Here is an 8,653-nt window from a genome sequence, read left to right on the forward strand (position 1 = left end):
TAAAAACTACTACAAGTGTTATAAAATCAAGATCACCCAAAGAGAAGCATAATCCCCCCGTTGTTGCATAACGGCGCATCCCTTCATGCAATAAAGTTAGTTGTTAGCTTGGAGAAAACGTGCATAAAAGAAGGGGTGTTTCAGTGAGTGGTTCTTTCTTTCCTTGGCAAATCGTAAATCTACCTTCTGGCTTACATAGTTCACGCCAGGAGACGCAACACATTCACTGACTGATCCGTTGATGCACGGGAAGGCAGTTCACCCATTAACTCGTTCGCGAACGGGCAAGTCAGGATTCGGTCACTCACTGATCCGTTCACACGATGAACTGGAAATGCAAATCACTCACTCACTGACTCGTTCACTCACAGATCCGTTCAGTTGGTGAACGGGAAATGCAATTCACGACTCGTTCGTGAACCGGAAGTTACGTAATTTTCTTCGTTTTGATTTACGGTGAGGTGGCACCAGCTTCAATGCGCATTACCAGCACCTATTGGTTGAAGTCATATGAACTGAAAAAAGAACGAATCACTTCCTCTCGTTCACTGAAAACAAAATCGTTCTTTTGAACGAATCGTTCACTCACGAGCCAACACTAACAGCATCACACACATAAACTGAGTATGTGCCGCTGCCACAACATGCAATCTCGAGATTCTCCAATTTGCCACGCATGCACGATTAGCAAGTGGCTGACCAGGCCTTGCGCTAACTGACCTGTGGTTTGGTGATCCTGTTTACAATGCGCTCGGTATTTAATGTTGTTGCCGCGGCAGACTGGTTGGGAAACACTGACCTAGAGGGTAGATAAATACTTGCATTTGTTTGCACGTGCGTACACATACAAAGTGAGGTTCCTATTCTAAAAGCACATTTATATATGTGTTCACACCCAGGATCAAACCAATTTCTTTCCGAGCAAGAGCCCGTATCATAAACCAGTCGGCTATTTCGACCTGACAACGCTTGGCTGTCTGCACTCTTTTGTAATAGTGATGTGCATTCCAGTTCTCAAGTGAACTGAATCTTTAGAATTGGTTCACTCAAAACATTTGTTCGAAAGAATCGTTCACCAAATTGTTCGCTACACTTTCTTATCTATTTATTCTTTTTTTTTTTTTTTTTACCTCGCGGAGTGTACCTATTGAAGTGCCCATGAGGTGCATCTAATCACAGGCCACTACATTAGGGAAAAAGCTTAAGTGAAAGTGAAAAGTGCCACACCCGCCCTCACCCCACCTCCTGATTGGCTGTTTGAGCTGTGACGTCACTCGGACACTCCATTAGGTACATCGCCATTTTCAGGTGTAACCTAATCACAGGCCACTTCATTAGGGAAAAATCATTTAATCAATTTAATGTCACGTAAGCATACCGTATCGTTTAGCCTGTTTTTGCTGGTTCATGCCTGTACTTGGTGTTGGATTTTGTCAAATAAATTTTCCCCAAAATGCAACTTAAACTCCGGTGCGACTTATATATGTTTTTTTTCCCCTTTATTGTGCATTTTATGGTTGATGCAACTTGTACTCCAGAGCGACTTTTAGTCCGAGAAATACGGTACACACTTGTAGACCGTGCGTTTGAGAAAATGTCACCCCTGACTGCTCAGTGTGTGTGTGTGTGTGTGTGTGTGCGTATGTGTGTGCGTGTGCATGTGTGTGTGTGTGTGTGTGTGAGCGAGAGAGAGAGAGAGAGAGAGAGAGAGAGAGAGAGAGAGAGAGAGAGAGAGAGAGAGAGAGAGAGAGAGATAACAAGGCTGTCCACTCCAGGTTGTTGAGGCCACACCTGAACACAGTAAGGTGTTTCCTGCTTAAACTGCTTACTACATGGCTGCTTGTGGTAATAGCAGCATCCTTTGTAGAGTTTGTCATGCTTAGCAGGGGTCACCAACGTGGTGCCCACGTGCTACCTCGTGCCCATGGATGCTACATTGATAACCCCTGCTATACAACCCGCAAGAGTAGTCTGCGGGGCTGTTCTAAGAAATAGCTCACCAGTGGTAGGACATTGTGATTTTCTAGGAATGTTTTAGAATCATTTAAAATGTGAACACTACCAGAGATTTATGAAAACAATGTTGCATATATGTTTCTGTTTCCTAAATATTGTGATAACTCATTTACATGACCAATGTCTTCACAAAGAAGAATATCAGTATTAACAATAGCACATATTGTTAAGTCAGGGGTTTTCAACTGGTTTTGTCTAAGGGACCACCATTATAACCGAGAAGCAACTCGGGGACCACTATTGAAGGGCTTTTCTATAACAGAAGTGCACCAGTTTTGTTCATGTGTGTTGTGGATACACAACACAACAAACCAAAATGCATCATGCATGTGTGCACATCTGCTGTGACTCTCACATCAAATAAAGTCCCATGAGGGAGTGTCAGTGGTGTCGCTGTGGAGAAAGCAAGGTTGTGGGTTTTCTCCGTGAATGTAACCATGCAGATAAATATTCCACTCCACTGTCTCTGAAGCCCCCTTTGAGAACAGCAAAAATAAATAGATAAATAAATTGATGAACACTCAAGGTCATTGAGCGGCCTGTCAAAGCTTCAGAGCACTCATTTACATTTCAAGAACCGACCGACCATTCTTGTGAATAAACCACTTCAATGGGGGCATATAAAGGTAAGTTGGAGGACCATGAAATTCATGAAAACAAACAAGTTGGTGAAAGCATTCTGTTGGGACGATCAGGTTCAAGTGTACTGTACACGATGTATGTGTGAGAAATGTCCAATTTCAACTGGAAAGAACAGCCATTAGGGCATAAGAATGAATGCAGGCATCAAACCGTACATTATCATTGACCACTTTTTGTCGTCCCACTCGCTACATTAGTAGGAAGCTGGATTTCCTAGTAGAAAGCAGCATTAACTGCCATTTCACCCTCAAGTTGGTAAACTGTCAAAGGACTAGCGCTAACAGATGACACTGATGTCACACCATCTCCCCGAAGTCCGCAAATTATTAATTGATTATTAATACGCCATGCCCAATCAGACGAATGAACCGATTTCGATTCATTCATGGAGCACTCTTGCACAGGGTCACCATGGCAAACAACATTGCAAATCACGGTTCATATGATCCCAATCATGATTAATATAAATGTAATCACCATATTTTCCGGACTATAAGCCGCTACTTTTTGCACAAGTTTTGAACCCTGCGGCTTGTAATCCGGTGTGGCGTATATTTTGTGAATTTTGTGATGTCTAATACACTTGTACACTCGTACCAAAAATGTTGTGGACCACTGTTGTGCAGCACCGCTTTGCCAGGTGGATGGATATGTGATCTGACACACGGTCACTGGGGAGAAGAGTGGTGTGTTGATCGCATGTCCGTCCGTCAGGCAATTTGGAGTGCTCAATCAGCCTACCATGCATGTTTTTGGGATGTGGGAGGAAACCGGAGTGCCCGGATAAAACACACACAGGCACGGGCAGAACATGCAAACTCCACACAGGGAGGGCCGGAGGTGGAATCGAACCGGCACCCTTTGAACTTTGAGGCGGACGTCCTAACCAGCTATATAGATAGATAGATAGATAGATTAGATAGATAGATAGATAGATAGATAGATAGATAGATAGATAGATAGATAGATAGATAGATAGATAGATAGATAGATAGATAGATAGATAGATAGATAGATAGATAGATAGATAGATAGATAGATAGATAGATAGATAGATAGATAGATCTGACTTCACTTGTGTAAGAGCCTATTTCTACATTTTCTGCTCCTGACGTCCCTACCAACATCATTATGTTTATGTTTTATGGTGAGGTGCAGGTTACTTAAATCATAAAAATGAAAACAGTCTTTTTTGTTGTGAACTATAAAAACAGGCTCCAGTTGCAGAGATGAAAGGGCAAACTTGTACTCAAACGGCTCCAATTTGCCACCTCGAAAGCTCTCGTCCGCCTCCGCTCCGCCGCCTCCCACCTTATGTTGGGAAGAGTGTGTGGGCATTAGCAATGAAAAGGTTATTTGTAACCAACTCCTGTGTCCACTGGCATCGGATTAAGCCCCCAATGCCAAGGTAATTTAATGGGGTAATTATACAAACATTGACAATATCTATAAATCATATTCTGTTCACAGTCTGTGGATTGCATCTATTTCCTGATTACAAATAACCTCCTTAAAAAACAGCATTCATATGACAAAAAGAGGAAGATGAACAGAAATGTTGGTGCATACCCAGTGCCCGTGCTCTCCGCCACCTCCCCACCACCTTTCCTCCGGTCAACGTAAATGTACTAATTCCACGTGATTGGCGGATCAATTACAGATAAATGTGCCACACCAAACAGACGAAAAACCACTTCCATTCATTCTTAGACCGTCCATTCGTTTAACTTTTTCTTCTCGTCGTTTACTTGCAAATTGGCTGTCCATAACGGATAGACAGACCATTCTGTCACTGGGACGGAACGCCCAGCTCTGCATCATAGCATATCATAGCAGTCTATAGATACCACACAACTATGCTCCCCAATGGTTTTGTGCTGTAAAGAGGGTGATTTAATGTGATGCTTGCTGTTGTTACAATTTTCAGGCCAAATCTATGTCATGTATTAATCTTTGGAGAGGTCTAATAATTCTTGGACCGAGAAAAAGGTCCCTGTAAAGCTATACTTTTTTGCTCTAACACGTTTTCAAATAGAAATGCTTTCACAAAACCCTACAGTAAGTTGAAAATTGTGCATGGTTGACTGTCACAGCACAAAATAAAACAGTTTTATTTTTTTCCCCTGAAAAATACCTTGCAAATATACAATACATATAAACAAAAACAAAATGCTAAGTAAATTATTCACAGAGTAGAATAATTTAAATAAGTGTGTGTGATACAGTTTTCATAGTAGCCAGTAAAGTGTTTGTGCCGGGGGTAAAAACATAGTTTTTATATGCAGTCAAAGGTCAAAACAATAAATTATTAATTACTGCAATATCTACCCATGAAAACAGATTTGATGGCTTGTAGTGTTATGTTATTTTGGAGCCCAAAGGGGACCACATACACAATCTGTTCCCAAATGAGTCCTGGTAATTGAAAGTGTTGAAATGCATGACAAGATGTGTGTATCCCAGGTATGGTTAAATCCCTGCAGGTTTTTTACTCTTTCCTTTTACCAGACACAAAATTATTTTTTTTCACTGTGCAAGTGGAACTCACCTAACCTTCTTTACCTTTTGATCTTGACTGTTTTGCAATAAAATACGCCAATGACATGAAAACAACACGGGCTAAAATAAGTACTTTTTATTATTATTATTATAGTTATGAATTATGTGATGCATTGCGGTGCCATGCTCATTAAGTGTAATTAATGGCAGAAGAATAAACAATCAGGATTAAGGAATCTTTCAAAAACAATTAAATCACAGCCATAAAAAGGTAATTAACTTGGTTTTAGTACCCAAAGTAATGACTTTGTCCATCTCTACTACGTTTTATTGTGCTTGCACTAAAGTCAAGGCACATTGTGTCAGCAACTTTGGCCATTTCAGTCAGATCACCTATGTGTTTTATTACTTGTTTTGAAGTATATAACTAGAATAGAGCATAGACCTCTGCTAAGGTTGAGCCATAACAAAGAGCTTGTTAGACCACATTGTGGTAATCAGTATTTTCTGCAACCAGAGGAAAAGGCTCTCTGGTAAGAAAACATGATTGAATAAAAGCGTAGGGTATATTGTCAATCTATTCGTGATAAGCAGAAAAATTACATGATACGGACACAACCAACAAACTGTAATCTCATTGCCAGAGACAATGCATGGGCACAACTGTACATGCAACGAAATGGCCCTATTCCTTTAGTACAATGTCAACTTGTCCAATAAATGCATTCACATTGTCATACTCATAACAAATAAACTATTTTGTCTCATTATATTCTGACAACACAAGTCTATTTGAATGAAATACGACCTCATATATAGAAGCGAGTCATTACACTGGGTCACATCTTCAATGCATGCAGGAGTCAAGGACACCATCTGGCTGCACTCCACAAGACACATGATGTCACATGTAACACTTATGTGCTAAAACCCATTGCCATACACTATCTTTCTCCCACGGGAAAATATAGTACTAATACGCTTTGTCGGATAGTTGCTAAAGTGATCTGAGATCTAATTACTACTTACTACTTACATATTACTAGTACTTCGCGCTCCACCTACGCTAACAAAACATGGAATGCATAAAAGTCAATGTTATTGGCCCCACAACTCCATAGCTATTGATTTAAGAATGCTATTTAGAAAATACTGGAAAACGATGAGTAAAGTCTTATGAGCTAGTTTTGTTGTCATTGTCTCCTACCTTGATGATAATGTAATGAAACAAAGGTGGTCTAAGATTTTTTTTATTATGACCGAAGATGGTATGGGTCATAGTACAGTTGATAGGCTAGTCATTATAGGAGTACCAATAATTAGAATTCACTTTTTCAATCTGTGAAAAGGTAGAGGTACATAACCACACACAGTAACAATGTTTGGCTCAGCACTGATGACAAAAATGCTCCATATGTTCTGTCAACTCTGAAATTATTATCGAGTAATATATTATCTTACCTGAAAATGGATTCAAAGTTTGAAACAAACTTTTAGATGCAATACCATCACAACTGCACGGTACTCGCTGTCTTCTCTTACAGCACACAAATGCTTGCCTCTCCACAAAGGAAAGGGGGGCACTTTCCTCTTTCAAAGGAAGCAGTTCCTTCCTTTTTCTGCATGGCCATAGAGTCACAAGAATCATGCAAGGATTGTCTTGTATTTGAGGTCTAATGCTTCTTTCACTGAACACGCAGCTAAACGTAATTAACTTCATTCACCAAACACTAAAACAACCATCGCAGCATAGAAAGTACTGTACAGAAAAATCTAACGTGAAAACAAAGATAGTTAAAACAATAAATTAATAATATAAAGACAATAAAACAATACAAAGTATCATGCTGAGTTGATAGCCAACAAATATATAAATGTGTTTTGAGACATGAGACAGACAGCGAAAAGGCTTGCTTTCCTAACGTTTAGCAAGAGGTCATTAAGGGAGGCACCAGCAATGGAAAAAGTTCAACCCCTCTGAGCCTCTGTTTATATCTCCAGTAGTGTCTTGTACACTGACCTGAGGCATTAATCCTATGACTTCTAGCTTGATGATACAGAGTACATCTCCAAGCAGCAAGTGAGTGAGGCATCTTCACAAATCGCTTCACATTACCTGCATCCAATAGCTACAGATGTGGAAACAATATACTAAAGGTGGGGTCATCTATTTACTGTATATGTCAGTGGTTCTTAACCTTGTTGGAGGTACCGAAACCCACCAGTTTCATATGCGAATTCACCGAACCCCTCGTTAGTGATTTTTTTTTTTTTTTAATTCAAGACATAGATGTTTCTTACTGGTGCACAAAATGAGCCATGCATGAACATCACCTTGTTCAAAGAACAAAACCAACACAATGCATGAACTCACAACAAATTACATACTGTCAAATCAGAATTTACATGATAAATCAGGTTTGTTTGGACCTCCTCTGACGAAACCCTGAGACCGACTCACCAAACCCTAAGAACCACTGGTATATGTACTGCAAATGTCAATGGAAATACGTATTTGCCAGCAGTGCATTGTGCAAGAATATTTGACTGGGAATGACAGTGACAACTGTAGGGTATTACTAATTAGGGTCCCCGTGCATTTTATGTGCCCTTCTTGAAGCTCAGGTCTGAGTCTTGGTGTCATCCCAATGAGAATACAAACAGACGTCCAGACAGAAAATGGGACAAGGATAGCAGTACAATGTACCCTTAAGCAGGTTCGCCCAGCTATGGCTCATCAACAGAGAATCAGATTATTGAATTATAGCTGTCCCTCTCTTCATATCAGTAATGAGCGCGATCTCACCACATTCCTCCCGAGGGCAGGAAAATATCATTGCGTGTGATTATCTGCTGTAGCTTTTATTAATGTGCTGTTGTGTTTAGTTATTTGTTTTTGCTTATTTAGTTTGATGATATCTTTGTGTATTATTAGTTATTGTGTTTTTTCCCTTATTGCTTCTTCTTTGTTGTTGTGATTATTTAATTGCTGTTGTGTTTTTTGTTTGATTATGTTTTTTGTTAATTGCTGTTGTATTTTGCACTTAAATGGCACTGGATTAATTGCAAATACACTATTTGTATTGGCTCTTATTAGTTATCGCAAGTGCGCCTAATGTTGTGTACTATAGAGAGATACCACGTTTTTGCCACCGGGGGGCACATTTCCAAATCATAGCACACAAATGTCTGGGATGAGCATTGTTATTTAGACCCAATGAAAACAGTTTGGAAAGGGTTGTCCTGGTGATTTCTAATCCAAAACGAATAATTTACTACAACATTCCTTGGACATTTTGAATAAATTAATTCAAACGATGTAGTTCAAATTTTACAAACAGGTACAGTTTGTCAGTCCATTGGCATCAACTGAAGAGATAATGTTATTATTAATAATTATGATAAAATGATACTTCCATTTACAACTCTAAAAACGAATTTAGGGTTGGTATGTGGATTGTGTTTTATTTGCTACTGCTTTCACTGCAATATTGAA

This window comes from Syngnathus floridae, chromosome 1 (assembly GCF_059516105.1).
Source record: "Syngnathus floridae isolate MCC-2025c chromosome 1, RoL_Sflo_1.0, whole genome shotgun sequence".
Classification (NCBI taxonomy): Eukaryota; Metazoa; Chordata; class Actinopteri; order Syngnathiformes; family Syngnathidae; genus Syngnathus; species Syngnathus floridae.